Below are 17,135 nucleotides of genomic sequence, written 5' to 3' on the forward strand. Positions count from 1 at the left end.
TTGTTAACACAGTAGGAAAAAATGCTTTTTCAATAGCATTGTGGTGGTTGTTTTCTTGCTTGCGGTCATGATTGGTTTTTTTACAACTGTCGATGACTGTGGTTCTTTTACACTGTGCATGTATGTATTACTCATTAACAATAAGTTATTATTGTACTCAACATGGAATATGTTGCTAAAAATGGTTGGCATGTACTGCTTGATTTCATTTTTTCCTACTGTTTTTTTAAAAGAAATTGTGCGCAGCATGGCTATAAACTGCTATATGATCATATAACTTGGGATTTTCAAAGCCACTGCAGGGTATTACCGTCTGCAGACATTACCTAGTCTCGGCATAACTGGGTTTCTTTCAAAAAAATGGGGTTATTCTTGGCCTTTGTAGCATTTGAGGCGCTGGGTACTTTGTAATACTGTACATACTCAATTTTTGAGTAAAGGACCATCATTTATACTTGGCAGTAAAGCTGGGTATAACCCACCGTTTTCGGTTTGCTAATGGTTTATGAAATGGTTCTCTGTTCACTTATTTGGAAGGTAAGTATATGGCAGTTTTGGCTTAACATTTGAATGGAAGAAACAGAGCAAGAGCTTTGAAAGGTTTGCACCTCGGATAAGGATGGATTCCTACTACTGATTCTGTCACTGGTATTAATGGATGGCATGTTGTCTACCGCTTTTGTGACTTGGTAAAACCTTCCGTATGAAGGGAGTGGTAAACTGTTGTACCACAGTTTTCGTACCCATGTACTAGTTTATGTTGCTTTTATGGGAAGGAATATGATCCATTACATTCTGTGAAGGACTTGATCGTTATGATTTGGATTGTTTCCGACAATGCTTTATAGCATTTGCATTCACAGTTTGTCCTTGTTTTTTGGACGGGCTAGGCCTCTCCCACTTGGCTAGCTATAAGTTTGTAACTTATAAGGATAGATTGCATTAAACTCCATTTGTAACATAAAAACAACATCAGTTCTATATTAGAAGAAAATATCTATGCTTGTTTACTGATAAAACCTCACTAATATGACATATAAATAACTCATGAAGTTTGTTTCTTAGGGGAATATACCACTCGGATTAGAAGGGGAAATCTGTCACTTGATTTAGAAGTGATAATTAAACTTCACTTGATTTAGAAGTGATAATTAAACTTATAAACAAAAAGGTTTTACTGTGGACCTAGCTTGTTAAAGGTAAAAAAGTTTTGTAAGATGGACATGGATAACAGGCTGGTACGGTCCATTGATACCTGTAAAACACATCCAAGGCTAACTGAATTGTTGTCTTGTTTGGATGGATGCAGGTAAGGACTCTATCTTATCTTGGAAGGTTTTTTTACTTTGGCAAGCTACCCTACTCTGAATGGAACACTCACTGATGACTTGGGAAGTTCTTTTACTTTTTGCATACTGAAAGGGGATCTCTTTCCTACAAACATTGTACTTAAATGATTCTAATACTGAGTTGTTTTTGTACATATCTATTCCTTGTTCCATTGCCATCTGTCTTTTGAATGTAAAAATTCAATTATGTCTTATTATCTAAGATTTAACAGCTACACACACACATGCTCTCTCTCTCTCTCTCTCTCTCTCTCTCTCTCTCTCTCTCTCTCTCTCTCACTCAAGCACTACCTTTATTTGTAAGAGAACAATGATAAGTAAAGAAAACTATATGTCATTGTATTGTTCCCTTCTTATGTTTGGCAAAAAAGGAAAACATACAATTTCTTGCATGGGGGAGTTCTCATAGTCCTCCCCAATATTTATGATTCATGGGAACGTGGCATTCCCATGGCATCATGAAATTTTCAATGTGTTCATTCCACTACATTGTTAGTATTAGGTAAATAATTCAGAGGCTTTTTTATGTACCCTTCTATATTGATATTCATTTGTCACCAATGTAATGTTTTCGGGCTAAAGCTTTGTCATTGAGCTTGCTAACATGCTTCCTAGCATGCCCCGATTGGCATATTTTGTAATCAATGCATTCTAACAGATTTGTCTTTCAACATATATGTCAATCAACATGACATTTTTTTCAAGGAGCGCCTGATTAACAATCTCATGGTGACTTTGGCTGGTGACACACCATCTTGCATAAGGACACTTACCCTTATAACACAAGAATAGGCAATGCATCTTGGTTTTCATCTCATCAAAATACCCCTTAACTCCCTTGTTGTGTATGTGAGTTTGCATCTTTGATCATTGTTTTATGTTGCTCTATTTTTTAAATGAATGAGGTAGCAACATTAGAGTCCTTGCGTACTTGCATATGTTTATCTACATGTCCTTTGTGGTCAATTGATGATTGCACAAGTAATCACCAATTTCTCAAAATGTTGGCAAAGCTAACCTTCTTTGAATCAAGGGGAACATTGCACACTTGTGGAATATCCTTTAGGGTCTTATAGCTTCAATTATATTTGTATGCTTTGTAGACGCTCAATATCTCCAACAATTCATCAAGTCTTTCCACTTACATCTTGGTTGCTTTCAAGCACCATTCCTAATCTCTTGCATTCATTGTTTTGTGCCACCTCTTGCATGCCAACTATATTAATGTTAATCGTAAAAAAATATGTTGCAACATTACATTTCTATGATTCTATTGTACACTCAAAGGCCAATAGACCAAGCTCCACATTTCCCCATTTTCACCAAACACCTTGAAGAGCTCACCAAATTGGAGAATAAATCGATGAGGGCATGGCCTTGATCACTTTCATAGCTTTGTCAAAATGCATTGCATGTCCTAAAAGGTCAATCATGCTAGTGTAGTGTTCTTTGCATTATGTAATGACATATTTTTCCCTCATACTATCTAAAAGATTTTGGCCCCAATTGAGTAGACATGAGTGATTACATGCATTGAGCGCTTGAAGAAAAGCTATTGCAATTGGAAAGCTACCATGCCCTTGTATTGCATGCAACAGAAGCAGTTCAGAGCTTCCTTGACCAGCCTTTTTAGGAAAATAGCAAAGGACTTTGTTTGGCAAAAAACCCTCACTTCGTATTGGTTAAAACAACCAAGAGCTTCCTTTCTACATCCATATTGGACATAATTTACAATCAATGCACTCGACAATACATTTCCTACAAACAGCTCATCAAAATTTTTGTGCTTTCATTAGAGCACCACATTGGGCATGCGTGTGAACCAAAGCATTGCCTAGCATAACATGTTTCTCCAACATCCCTCATCGTGAAATTCTCTCACTCGTGTGAAGGTCTTGCATAAGGTCATATGATTTAAGGTTCAAGCATAGGGGCTTGCATTTGGAGAAATGCCTTCCCTTGCCAGTGGCCTCATCCATCAGTTTGGTGAGATATGGTCTTAGGCCCTTGTCACATACATTTTCCCGGACATATGTGAGTTTGAGCTAGGAGAGAGTGATTGTGGGGCATGATGTCCACGACAGCAAAAAGCCAGGTGGGGTAATCGGCTCGCCCATAGCGAGAAAGCAACGGACACACACAAATTAAAATGTGCGAATCAATCTCATAGGTTTTGAACCATCCACATGAAGGCATGAGACCTTGCACTTTTATACTTGTGCTATTCCAAATGGACAACAAAAATGACAAAATAATTTTATACCTTAGATGTTCACCACTTCTGTAGCACAAAGAGCATCCAAACAATACCTTTTCGATATGTTCGGGTGTCCTTATGTGACATGAACCTTATGTAAGGTGTCGATAGGACTTAACCCACTCAATACTTACTTGGATGGCCTAAAACCATTCTTCTAAATGAGGCTAGAAGATGCTCCATGTAGCTTCATCCCTAGTGTTGATCAAAAGAGGTTCGGAGGGTGCAAAGTTTCCATGCCACAACACTATATCACACAAGATCTTTGATGAAGCTCGAGAGATGGGATCGATGACGGATAGAGATTTGTGCCGATATCGAGGGGGATGGCGACCCACAAAAGGTCAGTGACATTGACTTCCCCATTCTCTAGTTGGGTTTCAAATCGGTGAGCCATGTGTTGGCATTCTGCTGCATTAACCACATGCATACGTGGGTTTGGTTATCCAGTACTCCACTTTATTGTATCATTAAGTGAATATGCACATGCAAAAGTAATGTCGGCCCTAAGGACATAGTCACACGAGGCTTAGTTATCTGTAAGCCTCGACATACCTGACGATAGCAGGTACGACAATTTAGAAGGCGATGCGGAAGCGCAAGTAGTGAGAGAGAGGGTGAGGCGCAGTGAGGAGAGAGAAACAATGACACGACTGGCAATCAACGGACATAGTTTTCCAACTATGTTGAAAAAGGCATAGTGACACGAACTAAGCATGTAAAAAGCTGCATGCTCAGTCACGCTGTTAGAACTGTTACGCGGCCAACTAAGCCTCGCATGACCGTAGCCTAAAAGGTAAACTCGGATAACGTTCAACGGATGCATGTTGTCATGCCCGAGTTCAGCATTGTTGAAACTTGATCCCACCTAGGCCTATGGGACCCCGTGTTAGTGCTGAGGCTTGTCCTGCTTTAAATGTGGCTCGAGAGCATAACTTAATTAGCGCACCATGCTTTACATCAACGCAGGGTGAAAAGCGTTTCAAAACTGGTCAACAGCGGCATTGCCATCAAACTCTGCGCGCCTGAGCTCTCCTTCCTCCGACAACACAATATCAAGAAATAAGCACATGCGTAAGTAAAAAGTTTCTTTCCTATCTCTTTGCAGTGAAGATGAATATAGAAGGGATCGTAGCCATAGAGATGATGATTGAAGGAGTCATGACAGAGAGCATAACGATAGTGACCATGATGATGAACGAAGAGACTAGAGCACGAGGGATCGAGATGGTCCAAACAGATTTAAAGTCATGGCAGCTCGGGGACGAGAGATGATATCAATAGATCATGCAAACCGAACTCAAAGGGTGCAATTACCAATTGTTTTGGGCACCAAGCATCTAACAAGGCCATCGCCCTAAAGGGCTGTCCGTAAAACGTGCTGCCACGTTAGCATATTGTCCCATTTTGCGGGCTGGCTGCCACATCATCAGCCTTTACGCAATTTGATGTCTTGCTTTTGTCTTCCTCTTTACTTGGTGAGCCCAAGGCACTTTTTGCGGCGGAAGCCACCACGTGGCATTATATTTAAATTATTAAGAAAAACATCACTACGATGAAAAGCTCTAAAATAAAAAAAGACTAGCTGAATCGAATGAAAAAAAAAAGCTCTTCGTTTGCTGCGTTGCTCAATTGCGCTCAGAAGCAGTTCGAACTTCTCCACAGACATCGCAGGTTCCCAGAAGTAGCTCGAACAGGCAGTTCGCAGGTTCCTCATAAGCAACAGGTTTGACTCTATACTCTTTGAGAGAGAGAGAGAGAGAGAGAGAGAGAGAGACCCTACTATCTTGTCGCGCCAAGCAAAGTCCATGGTGCTGGAGAAATAGAGCCAGTGAGGCAGCAACGAATAACAAGGGGAACCGAGTAGCGAGGGGTAGCTTCAAGTTGAGGCCGTCAAGCTGTAGCAGCCAGAGGAGGCGTTGGCAGAAGCAATAGGGGAAGGACAAGGTTGGACTAGCTATAAAGGATGACAAGCAGCCTGTAGCAGATATAGCGGATTGAAGCGAGGAGCGTGGATGGGGCAACCGAAAGAGAGCGAGAGTCGGAGCCAGTAAAGAATTGTAGCTGGAAAAGACGACTTGCAGCTAAATAGGGGAGAAACACAATCTCATTAGAGGATAAATATTGGAGGTCACCACGGGGTGTTAAAAGGGCAGTCGAGTTGCAATGCGGCCTCCAAATTGCTAGAAGGTCGACCCAGTGCACAGAATAGCTTGGCCAAAGAAGCAAAGGGAAGAGGGGCCTTTAGGGCTGCGAAAAAGTGTTTTTGTTTTGGAATATCACTACATATAAGCAAAGACTAAAGGGCAATTGAGCTAAAGGGAAGGACACTTTACATACTGAACTCTTATCTGTTACTACTGTAAGCACTTTCTTAATACTCTAAAAATGGTTTATATTAGCATCTTTTCAATTTTCATGGAGCTCGTCTGCTTCGTTTCACTAAAGTGGAAGTTTGTGACTATGACAAGTTCATAGTACAGACTATTTAATGTCACTGATACCCTTGATGCACAATGAGATCTGACTCTTAATCAACGTAGTGGAGAATGAGCCAAGGAGAGAGAGCGTAAGAGCAAGTGGAGTCTAGAGCCAAGAAGTTTGATCAATAGGCGTGGTTATGGACCTTGCGCACTCATGACGTGAGGCTATAGCCAGTAGTGCAAGCTGGAAAGCTCTGTAGCGCCATTCAAAGAGGGAGGGGTCGCTTTGGGGGGGGGGGGGGGGGGGGGGGGAGAAGAAAGGCTTTGAAGCAAGCTCACGGGTTGGCTAACAATTGAGAGCGGCTGTTGAGGAAGAATTCGATTGCCATTAGCAACAGTTGCAAACTCCAGCTCTCGTTCCTGCAGTTTGGAAAATACATTACCATAAACATGGAAGAAATCATTGTTGGAATATTCTTTAGTATTCAATAGAAGGTGGCCATAGTAGAGAAAGAAATCCCTCCCCACCCTCAGCTTCATCCCCGATAACGCAATGAAGTAGACCTCGTAGGCGGCATAGCCTCCACCTATTGAGCGTGCTGAAGGATTAGCGTGCAGTGGTGCTGTACATGATGAGACGCAGGGCAGAGGCCGGATACGAGAGAGCTCTATGGTTGGTTGTCCAGGGTGAGTCGTGAGAGAAACACTGGAGTGGGTCAGAGAGGATTTCATAGGCGTGTGTTATTTGCTGAAAGATCGTGGTGGCGTCCTCAACATACAGGTTGTGCTGTTGTTGTTTATCACAGTGCCATCTGAAGGCGAGCTTGAGATAGGCAACGTGGATGTCTTGCATGTTGGTTGTTTCATCCACCCCTCTAATCAAAACCCAGATCATGACAAGTGTTCGCCAAATTTGTAGACGATTGGGGAGTATGCTAGCCCGACAGATTGATGGGTTGACAAAAACAAGTGAGCGTTCTTGAATGATAGCGGTTTTCCATCAGTGTTGTTTTTCTTAACAAGTTTCTTTTTGGCGATGTTCTTATCAGGCTCAGGTGTTAAGCATGCAATAAAATTAGATCTATTTCTCTTTAAGCTTAATCAATAAGCTACATGCCCTATATTTATCCTAATGCGTATTTTTTGTTTGGTAGGGAGAACATATACTCAAAACATTGGACATTTCGATTGCACAAGCGTAACTCCAGTTGGACTACACTGCAAGGTTCGTTATCTCCATCCAACTCCCCATGACTATGCGTTTGCTTGGCGCAACACATAAACGCTTCTGGGCAGGGCACGGCTTCCGTTTCTTATAATTTTTGGAGAGACCACAGTGCCAACTCTCCACCATACTTTTGTATGGCACTTCTGCATGACATGCACTGTATACTTAGTATCTTCAATTTATGGCACTTCATTGCGAGATGAAATGTTTAACTATATACATTCCTTTTCTGTAGCTTGAGTCAAAGATTGGCGTGTAGCTTGGACAATCCAAAAACATCTGTACAACATTTCAAGTAAGTAAAACATTTCATTTCAATTTGCAATCCATTGATGCTTTATCAATTTGCTTGTTTTAGAATTTGTACATTTCTTCCTTCAATTTGCTTTACATGCATGATGCTTTCAGAACTATATACTCGATGTTGATCAACATTTGTATATGTTAATTATACATACAACTCTTTGCATATGGTAGGTAGGCAATACATAATAACATTTTTAACATGTGGTGTATTAAAAAATTAAATGCATAAGTAGTGAATACATGTAATGTATTGCAATCGTAAATGCACTTTGTGCATCTTTACTTTAGACCTAAACAGTTGATGCCATACTATATTTGTCCTCGTTTCTCCCATACTAGGTGTCAATATGAAGTTCTCAAGGCCTACAAAGTTACAGTCAAAGCGTCAAGAAGCCAAGGAGCGAATTGCAACCAAGTCGTCAATTTGCATATGTTATGCTATATTCTATAGATGTTACATAGCAAGGCCCACCAAGCAAGACTAGTTCTAGGGTTTAGGCCCCTCTGCCAATGATCTGTAAGTTGGTCGAGTTAGGATTTTAAATCCTATAAAAATCCTAACCCCTTTTGTCTTTTAGGCCCCTCGGCTGGCTTGAGTAAGTTTGTAGGTCTTCTTTTTCTTCTTCCATTAGATTTTAGGCCCTTTGATTGGGATCTGTAGGGTGGTTGGGGTTAGGATCAGGGAGTCCTAACCCCCCTTGTCTTCAACAGTTGACACGTCAACAATTTGTGACAGCTAACTCGGCCTCAAGTGAGAAACTGTTCAAGTTGGAGATGGGAAAGAAAGCTTTGAACGCTTACTTACGGGAATTCAAGGCACTCTCCCACAAGACGAAGGCCTTGGAAGACCCAAAAGTCATTTTACAGATGCTTTATCTATTCGGATTGCTGCTGGCATATCAAAATGAGGTATTGCACAATCTTGTTGTATCAATGGAGGATACTTTAAGTTTGCGAAGAAAACAACAATACTTTGGCCGTGTTAGGGAGTGGCCCGAGGGTGGGTGAGATCTCTGACTGCGGCACCTCTTCGCCAAAGTGTAAGCGCTTCACTATATCAGCAGCTTCAAATGTGTCAATTGCACCTCCACGAAAGAAATACAGCGAGGACGGCAAAAAGGCAGCTCTTATGGAGGATCAAAGGAAAAATCTATGCTTCAATTGCCAACAGAGTGGCCAGTTCCGCGGCGATTAGGCGTGTCTTGAGCGAAAGAGGAAGCCGTTGACATCCAAGCCAGCGAGTACTTCAGTAAATGCCATTGACAATCTAGGTACTTTGCCTTGTTTTGATTCATAGATTTTTCATGTTAATGCACGTTGCTGCCCAGGTTGTTGCGTTGATAAGGCCGTGTTTGGTCCGCATGATCTTCTCTGCGTTAAAGGAGAGATCAATGGCCAAGCCGTGATGGTCTTATTCGACAACGACTCTACTCATAATTTTATTTCTTCTCGTGTAGTATAGAGGCTTAAGCTCGACACGTCACCCGCAGACGATCCGTATGTGGTTCATTATTTGGAATGTCAAGGAAGCGATTGATGGATTGAGGTTGTTCCGAACCTCGACCTCTGAATCCAGCATTACCATTAAGTCTTGGACTTTTGCATTATGGGCCTTGAGCATGTAGATGCTATTCTAGGCATGCCATGGTTTACGATAGACAGAGAAGAGCTTGATGGTGTATACCATGTGATCAAGGGATCTCCTTCCTCTGTGGCCACCGATTATGATGTAAATATGATTTCAGCTGATGAATTCAATGTGTAGCTCACAACCGTGGTGTAGAGCTTGCAATTTGTCGGGTAAAAAATCATGTTGCAAATTTTCCGTATCATTATCATTCTCTTTTTAAAAAAAATAATGTTACTGTATCAGAAACTTGCGAGTCTCTGTTTGATCATGATGTAAATGTCAAACGTTATTTGGATTCCATTTTGGCTGAATTTGCAGGCATATTTCTACCAAATTGACTAGATGGGCTTCCACCGTCTCGTGGACTCGATCTTGATTACAAGATAGAGCTTTTTCCTGATAGCCATCACGTCTCTCGGTAGCCTTATAGGTTCAGACTGAAACAGAAGGACGAGAAATGTACACACAATGCTTTAAGTTGGCACGTGGTGCCCTCTTGTTAAATCTCTCTACCTCACCCTGTCACAAGACGGGCACCATGTGCCAATAGGAAAGAAGAGACTGAACAGACTTTTAGCACTTCAATAACAACTGAACTGAAAGAGAGACGACACGCGACATGGAGTGGCGGAATTCCATCCCAGAGAGTATTGGCCCCAAATCCTGGCGCCCCTTTCGGTATTTCTTTATTTTGCATCAATACTGTACAAGCCAGTACTCCAGACTCTGCAACTTCTCTAGGAAGCATGAGTCCTTAACACATATTTAAAGGCCCTTGGCCTATGAAAAGCAGTTTACATGAAAAGCCTTCAAACTCACAAGCTTCCAATCCCAAAAGCAATGCCAAAAAGCTGCCAGCGTAATTTACAGAAATCCGTACAGCTTGCCACGTCATCACCCAGTGCAAAACGTGGAAATCCGTACAGCCTGCCACATCATCAGCCAACGTAATTTCGAAAATTTGCCACGTCATTAGCAGCTATGTAATTTCTTGTGTGTGTGTGTAGGTCCTGCTTTATTTCCTTTATGTCACTTGGGGTCCCATCGGACGGGGTCTCCATAAGTTAGTAGGACTTCTTCTTCTGTTACTTGTTCTTCTTAGGGTTTCGGCCCCTCGGCCGACATCTGCAAGTTGACTCCCTTCTTCAGGGCTTTGACACGTCAGCAGTTTGTGACACACCCTCATTCTGTTGCCCTCCTCCTGTAACAAACTTAGGCACCCCAAGTCTAGATTCTATCGCAACACAACAGAGATTCACTTTAAAACAGTTCACAAAAGACGACACGGCCCGGCGTAGTTCCGTGCCAAGAGGTATTGGCCCCAAAGATTGGCGCCCCTTTTGGTATTTCCTTTTATTTTAAGCTGTGAGTAAAGTACAAGGGAGTCCGCGGGATCTCACACTCAGACCCTGCGTCCAGATGCTTTGAGTAATGAGGCCCCAAGAGACTAATTTATTGTTACAAGGGATGCCCAAAAGCAGAGTCCCAAAATCTCAAACTCAAAAGCTTCTCAACTCAAAAGCATTATGCCCAAAAGCTAGCCAACGTAATTTGCGGAGATCCTTACGGGCTGCCACATCAGCAAGTCACCACGTTTTAGGAAAATCTGCCACGTCAGCAGTTTGCCACGTCAACCTGTCGACGCGCTTTTCAGGTTGCTGCTACGTTACCAGTTTGTGACATACCCCCCTCTTGAAAGAATTGTAATCTCCCTCGATTACGCCTGCAAAATAGATAGAGGCCATAAACTGTCTTAGTAGATAGTGATGATTAGTACCGATGTCACAAAGTGATGATGTGGCGGACTGCAGAAACCCTAATTTCTGCCAGAAACCTTAAAATTCCTGCAAACCCTAATTTCTGCAAGAAACCCTAATTTTCGGAAATCACGGAGGCTGATTTTTTTTTTAAAATTTATTTATTTTAAATTTATAATAAAATGATGAGCGACGCGAATTTCGCTTTTTTTATTAAAAAAAGAGAAAAGAATCTCTAAGAGAGAGAGAACTGATGCTTTTTATTTTAAAAGCTTTTGGGGCTCTGCTTTTGGGCATCCCTTGTAACCTTTAAATTAGTGGTGAGGGCCTCACTTCTCAGAGCATCTGGACGCAGAGTCTGAGAGTGAAACCCTAGCCACTCTCTTGTACTTCGATCTGATTAATATAAAAAGAAATACCGAAAGGGACGCAGTCTTTTGGGCCAATATCTCTAGGCACGGAACTCCGCCGGGCCAGTGCAAATCTATTGTGATTTGTGAATTGTTTTGAAGTGGTTATTTGGTGCTGTTGCGGTTGATTCTTGACTTGGAGTGTCCAAGTCTGTTACAGTGGTATCGGAGCACAACCGATTTCTCTTCTACGGGAAATCCGATCCCCGAATTGTTTTTCTGCGGCACCTATGGCTTCAGGCAATGATCAATCAACTCCCTCTGCATCTGGAGATGCGGGCACGGATCACAACGAAGATTCCGGCACGGAGTATGGCCCGCCTAGGCCTACTCAGGCGGAGCAGCAAGAGATGGAGCGTCGTCAATTGATTGGCGATGCAACAAAGATGATGCTCAATTTTGCCAAGGATCCGAAGATGGCAAAATATATGAACCAGACCTCTTTGGAAGAGGTACAAACGGAGTGGCAGAGAACCACAACACCACTCCCGAAACCCACTCTCAAGAAACCTTCTGCCTTCAAGAAATATACGGAGAAGGAACTGGAGAACGTGGTTGATGCACGGATTGCTCAGCTTTTCGACGTGCAAAAGAAAGGCAAAAAGCACGGCAAAAAGCAAAAGAAAAGCACGGACTTCCCGGGATATTTGGGTTGTCAGTTGACTTTTGACAAGGCAAAGAAACAGAAGAAGCGTGTTCGATTTGAAGGAGTACCCAGTTCTTCTTCTTCTTCTTCTTCTTCATCTGACAGTTCTTCTATCTCTTCAGATTCGAGCGAAGAAGACAGAAAAGGTAAAAAGCGAAGCAAGAAACAAAGTTTCGGAAAGGGCAAGAAAAAGGCAAAGAAGGCTACATCTCGCCTAGAGGCTGACAGTTCTACTGAGGACTCGTCTACAGACATCTCAGATTCGGATGACGGAAACTTTTATGCGAACAAGAAGAATTTCTACAAAGCTAACCAGTATGACTTTCTCGAAGATGAAAGCAAGAAAGTCCGAGAGTTTAAGGAAGGTGGCCACTCGATCAAGTTTGATACTTTTTCAGGATACTCAGATGCTTCGAAGGCTTTGTCTTTTATACAGTAGTTTGACATCGCTTTCGCGGGAGGACGCTATTCAGAGCACTTCAAGATTCGGAGAGCTGCCTCTTACTTTAAGGGGAATGCTCGTACTTGGTGGTCCACGCTTCTTTTAAACAAGACTGCGCGAGTTAAATGGCTGAAATTCAAGAGGCTTTTTATTTCTTCTTAATTGACTCAAGAGTTTGAGCGAGATATACGAGCTTCTTGGAATCATCTCCGGATGACCAAGAGCGATACAATGAATTCTTACTGTGAAAGATTCTGGAGCTCTTTTCTACCCGCCTCGTCATTCAAGAAGATCTCGTTCAGAGAACAGATTGAGCGGTTTACCTTGGGTCTACCTACAGAGATCCGAGATCACTGCTTGGAACAGAAGTCAGCTTCTATTCAGGAGTTGATGAGTCATGCGAAGCGGGGCTTTGCCATTCACTCTGGCAATCTGACTACCCCACAGATGAGGCCATGACACGAGCCGAACAGACTTCTAGGAATGAAAGTAGAAAGAAAAAGAGCAACCCAGAGAAAAAGGATGCACGACCCAAGCTTATTCCTCAGGAGAAAGCTCGCTTCATTAGAGAGGGGAAGTGCTTTGGATGCGGGGAACATGGACATATCTCCGCGAAGTGCCCTAAAAAGGCACAGAAAGAACAGAGTGATAAGAACGACGACAGGCCTGAGAGTTCGAGAGCAACAAAGGAACGTGGCAGAAAAGGCAGATAGAAAAGCAGAACTGGTACCACATGGCGTGGGACTTGCACCGAATCAAATGAATGAAAGTACAAACTTTGCCGCTTTTTGGGGCAAAGTGAAGGATCAGGAAGCTCTTTTGAAGGAGCCAAGGCCAACTTCTTCTCACTTGGAATTAGCGGCTCGATTTGGAATTACGCACAACAGACTGACGCCACAGGCGGAGGTAGTTCGATTGGCACCCGGATGGGATGTTTCCATTACACCGAGCATTGGCAAACTTCGTTTGCAATGACAGGGGTGCTCAGGGCACGCGAGTGACGTTCTACTTAGGATCCCTTGGTACCACAAGAACTACGCCGTGGTTGACTACCGGGCCGAGAAAGCGACTTTGATAAATGAAGGGCTTAGAGATTGTACTTGATGAACTTCAATTTCTTAGTCATTCTTTTGGTAGAGAACTGAACGATGGATAAAGGTTGAATATGTTTTGACCTGATCAAAAGAACGCCAAGATTTTTCTCCACACTCATGTCGATTGCTTTTCAGAGGGCCTGAAGATCAAACCATTGATCTGATACCTGGAAGCACGCAACCGAACCGGCCACCTTACTGTGTGAGCCGAGTACAGAATGAAAAGATAATGAACCCAGTGAAAGACCTCTTGGAAAAGGGTCTTGTCTAGCCTGGTACTTCACCGTACTGCTCTCCACTGTTGTTGGTTTTGAAGAAAGACGGATCTTGGAGAATGTGCATCGATTATAGAGCTCTCAACAAAATCACCATCAAGAACAGATTTCCGATTCCTAGGATCGATGATATACTCGACAGGTTACAGGGATCCTCGTGCTTTAGCAGGATTGACTTGAAGAGTGGATATCATCAGATCAGGATAGCGTCGGGAGACGTCTACAAGATAGCAGGTTATTTGAGTTTTTGGTGATGCCTTTTGGCTTAACCAATGCTCTTGCGACATTTAACCGGATGATGGACAGGATTTTTCGAGAGTACAGGCTATTTGGTGGCACTTTCTTTGACGACATCATTGTTTTCTCCAAGAATGAGGCAGAACACAGAGATCATCTGCTTCAAGTCTTTCAGGCATTACGAGATCACAAGCTAGTGATTAATGCAAAGAAAAGTGAATTTTTCCTACCAGAGATGCACTTTTTGGGACACATTGTGTCAGCACAGCAGGAGTGCAAATGGACCCGGCCAAGATAGAGACTATCCGTGATTGGCCCGATTTGAGGAATGTCCATGAAGTTGGAAGCTTCTTGGAACTGTGTTCGTACTACAGGCGGTTCATACGAAAGTTTGCAGAGGTTGCTTCCCCTTTGCATATCTTGACACAGAAAGGAGTCCCTTTCTCGTGGGGATCCACAAAAGTGACTGCCTTTTAGACATTGAAAGAGAAATTGACTACGGGACCAGTTTTGACTTTGCCGGACTTGCAAAAGTCATTTGAAGTATATTGTGATGCTTGTGGTCATAGTTTGGGTGCGGTCTTGATGCAAGGACATGTTATTGCTTACGAGAGCCGATTGTTCTCTAGGCCGGAGATGACAGCATAGATATATGAGAGAGAGATTTTGGCAGTGATCCATGCTCTTAGAGTGGTGGCACTACCTACTCGGAGCGGATTTTTACTGTCTTTACAGACCATCAGTGTTTGTGCTATTTCTTGTTACAGAAGCAGCTTTCGGAAAAGCAGATGCGGTGGGCGAACATCTCGTCACAGTTTCACTTCCAGATTGTCCATGATCAGGGACAGAAGAATGTGGTGGCAGATGCTTTGTCTCAGAAGCCGTTGGATCTGGCTATTTCCGCGATACATCATAGGAGCTTCGAGGATATTGTCGATCAGTATGCCATAGATACAGATTTTGCAGATATTTTCACACGGATACGGGATGGGAAGACAGTAGCTGGATACTCCCTTTGGAAAGGCTACTTCATGAAAAAGACTATGTTGTGCGTTACACAACCGTTGAGGGAAAAGGTTATGACTGAATGCCACTGTCCACCTTTTACGAGTCACCGCGGCATTGCTACCACCATGAAGGGGGTAGAGAGATACTTCTTTGGGCCGAGACTCAAAAAGGATGTGGAAGAGTTTGTGCACAGTTGCTTAGTATGCCAGAAGATCAATTTTGACAGGCATAAGGCACAGGGATTGTTAAAGCCTTTACCCATACCCACCCACCCCTGGAAAAGTATTGAAATGGATTTCATTTTTGATCTCCCGAGAACACAGAATGATCACGATGATTTTCTGATTACATGGCACGTCTGAGACGATTGTCTCTGACAAAGACCCCAGATTTATGAGTTTGTTTTGGTTTTGGAAGGCAATTTGGGAGAACATTGGCACGCAGTTGCAGTTCTCGTCATTGTTCCACTTGCAGACTGACGGGCAATTTGAGATTGCCAATTCAGTGATTTTAGATTTATTGAAGTCTTGTATCTCGGATCAGAAGACTCAATGGGAAAAGAACTTACCTTTGGTGGAATTTGCCTACAATAACACGATACACTCTTCGACGGGGAAGACGCCATGTGAGATTGTTGAAAGTGCTGCGAAGGTTCCATCCTTCCTGAGCATGAAAGATTAGATATTGGAAGCGGATGAATATTCGCGAGATTTGGATACGGCTTTTGCCAAGGTTCGCGAGACTTTGCAGGAGTCTCAAGAACGACAGAAAAAGGCAGCTGATCGCCATCGTCGCGACTTGAAATTGAAGGAGGATGATTGGGTGCTCTTACGTTTTGAGAAGGCACGCCTACGAAAGAAAAAGGGAAAGGAGAAGCTTTTTCCAAAGCTTAGTATGCGATACTACGGACCTTTCCAGATCACTGACAAGATAAATGATGTCTCCTTCCGATTGAAACTGCCAGATACTTGGAGGATTCACAATGCATTGCATGTGAATCTCTTGAAACCTGTTAAGGGTGATGTGCCTGATGATGGGGAGCCTGATGAGCAACCCGAAGTGGAAGAAAACGAGGAGATCCTTGTTCCTGAACAGATTTTGGCACATAACGATACGAAGATAGGTAAAGTCCGAAGGTGGGTTCTTGGTTAAGTTCAAGAACTTTCCTGCATTTGATGCGAAGTGGATGGAGGAGGAGGACCTAGCAGATACTCCTCGGATTGTGAAGCTTTACCTCGATGTTTTGGTTTAGCATAGTCTACTCGAAACGGAACCCAGAATTCAGCTTGGCCGGAGATGGGATGCACAAGAGGGGAGTCACTCCGCTCCCTTGTCAACAGATGCCTCGATTTTGATACTAAAGTCACTGATGTCTCTTTGAGCTTCAGGGATACTGAGAGCTGACAGTATTCTGTTGGATGACTTTATGAAATGGAATTCTTGATAATGATACTGATTTGTTCTTGACTTCTTGTGAGTGCAGGAACTGACAGACGAAATGACTGCAGCATTTTGGTCTGATTGATCTCGAATAGACATGGTTGCAATAGGGGTTAGTCAATCGGACATCGATGAGGTCCCGATTGGACCTAGATGTGATTGCTAGCTACATTGCCGATAAATCATGGTCTAAGATCCGAATGAATGTTGAATGTCATGTGATGTCCTGTGATGTTTGGTGATGTCCTGTGATGTCGTGTGATGTGACTGTCGATTTTGTACATGTGCTAGATGTGTGTTCCTAGTACGTAGGTACTAACAGTCAATGTCTGCTAAGACGGTTTATGGCTTTTGTCGGTTTTGCAAGCGTAATCGCGGTCGATTACAATGCTTTCAAGAGGGGGGTATGTCACAAAGTGATAACGTGGCGGACAGCAGAAATCCTAAAATTATTGCAAACCCTAATTTTTGCAAGAAACCCTAATTTCCGAAAATCGCGGAGGTTTTTTTTTTTAATAAAAATTTTATAAAATGATGAGTGAAGCGAATTTTACTTTTTTTATTAAAAAAAGAGAAAAGACTCTCTAAGGGAGAGAGAGAACTGATGCTTTTTATTTTAAAAGCTTTTGGGGC

General features: G+C 42.7%; 1 protein-coding gene across 7 annotated transcripts in view; it reads left to right on the forward strand.

Moving 5' to 3' along the window:
• Window positions 1-5,185: 5,185 nt before the first annotated feature.
• The window catches only part of LOC147444949 (ubiquitin-like protein ATG12), a 53,533-nt gene continuing 41,583 nt past the window's right edge, over window positions 5,186-17,135 (forward strand). For 4 of the 7 annotated variants that reach the window (XM_086527455.1, XM_086527461.1, XM_086527457.1 and 1 more), the window contains exons 1-3: window positions 5,186-5,332; window positions 7,184-7,254; window positions 7,493-7,552. The gene's annotated coding sequence lies outside the window, so the exon portion shown is untranslated. The remainder of the gene's footprint in view (window positions 5,333-7,183; window positions 7,255-7,492; window positions 7,553-17,135) is intronic. The other 3 variants (XM_086527456.1, XM_086527459.1, XM_086527460.1) reach the window with 1 other exon arrangement.

The sequence above is a fragment of the Adiantum capillus-veneris genome, chromosome 13 (assembly GCF_014529385.1).
Source record: "Adiantum capillus-veneris isolate H3 chromosome 13, ASM1452938v2, whole genome shotgun sequence".
Taxonomy (NCBI): domain Eukaryota; kingdom Viridiplantae; phylum Streptophyta; class Polypodiopsida; order Polypodiales; family Pteridaceae; genus Adiantum; species Adiantum capillus-veneris.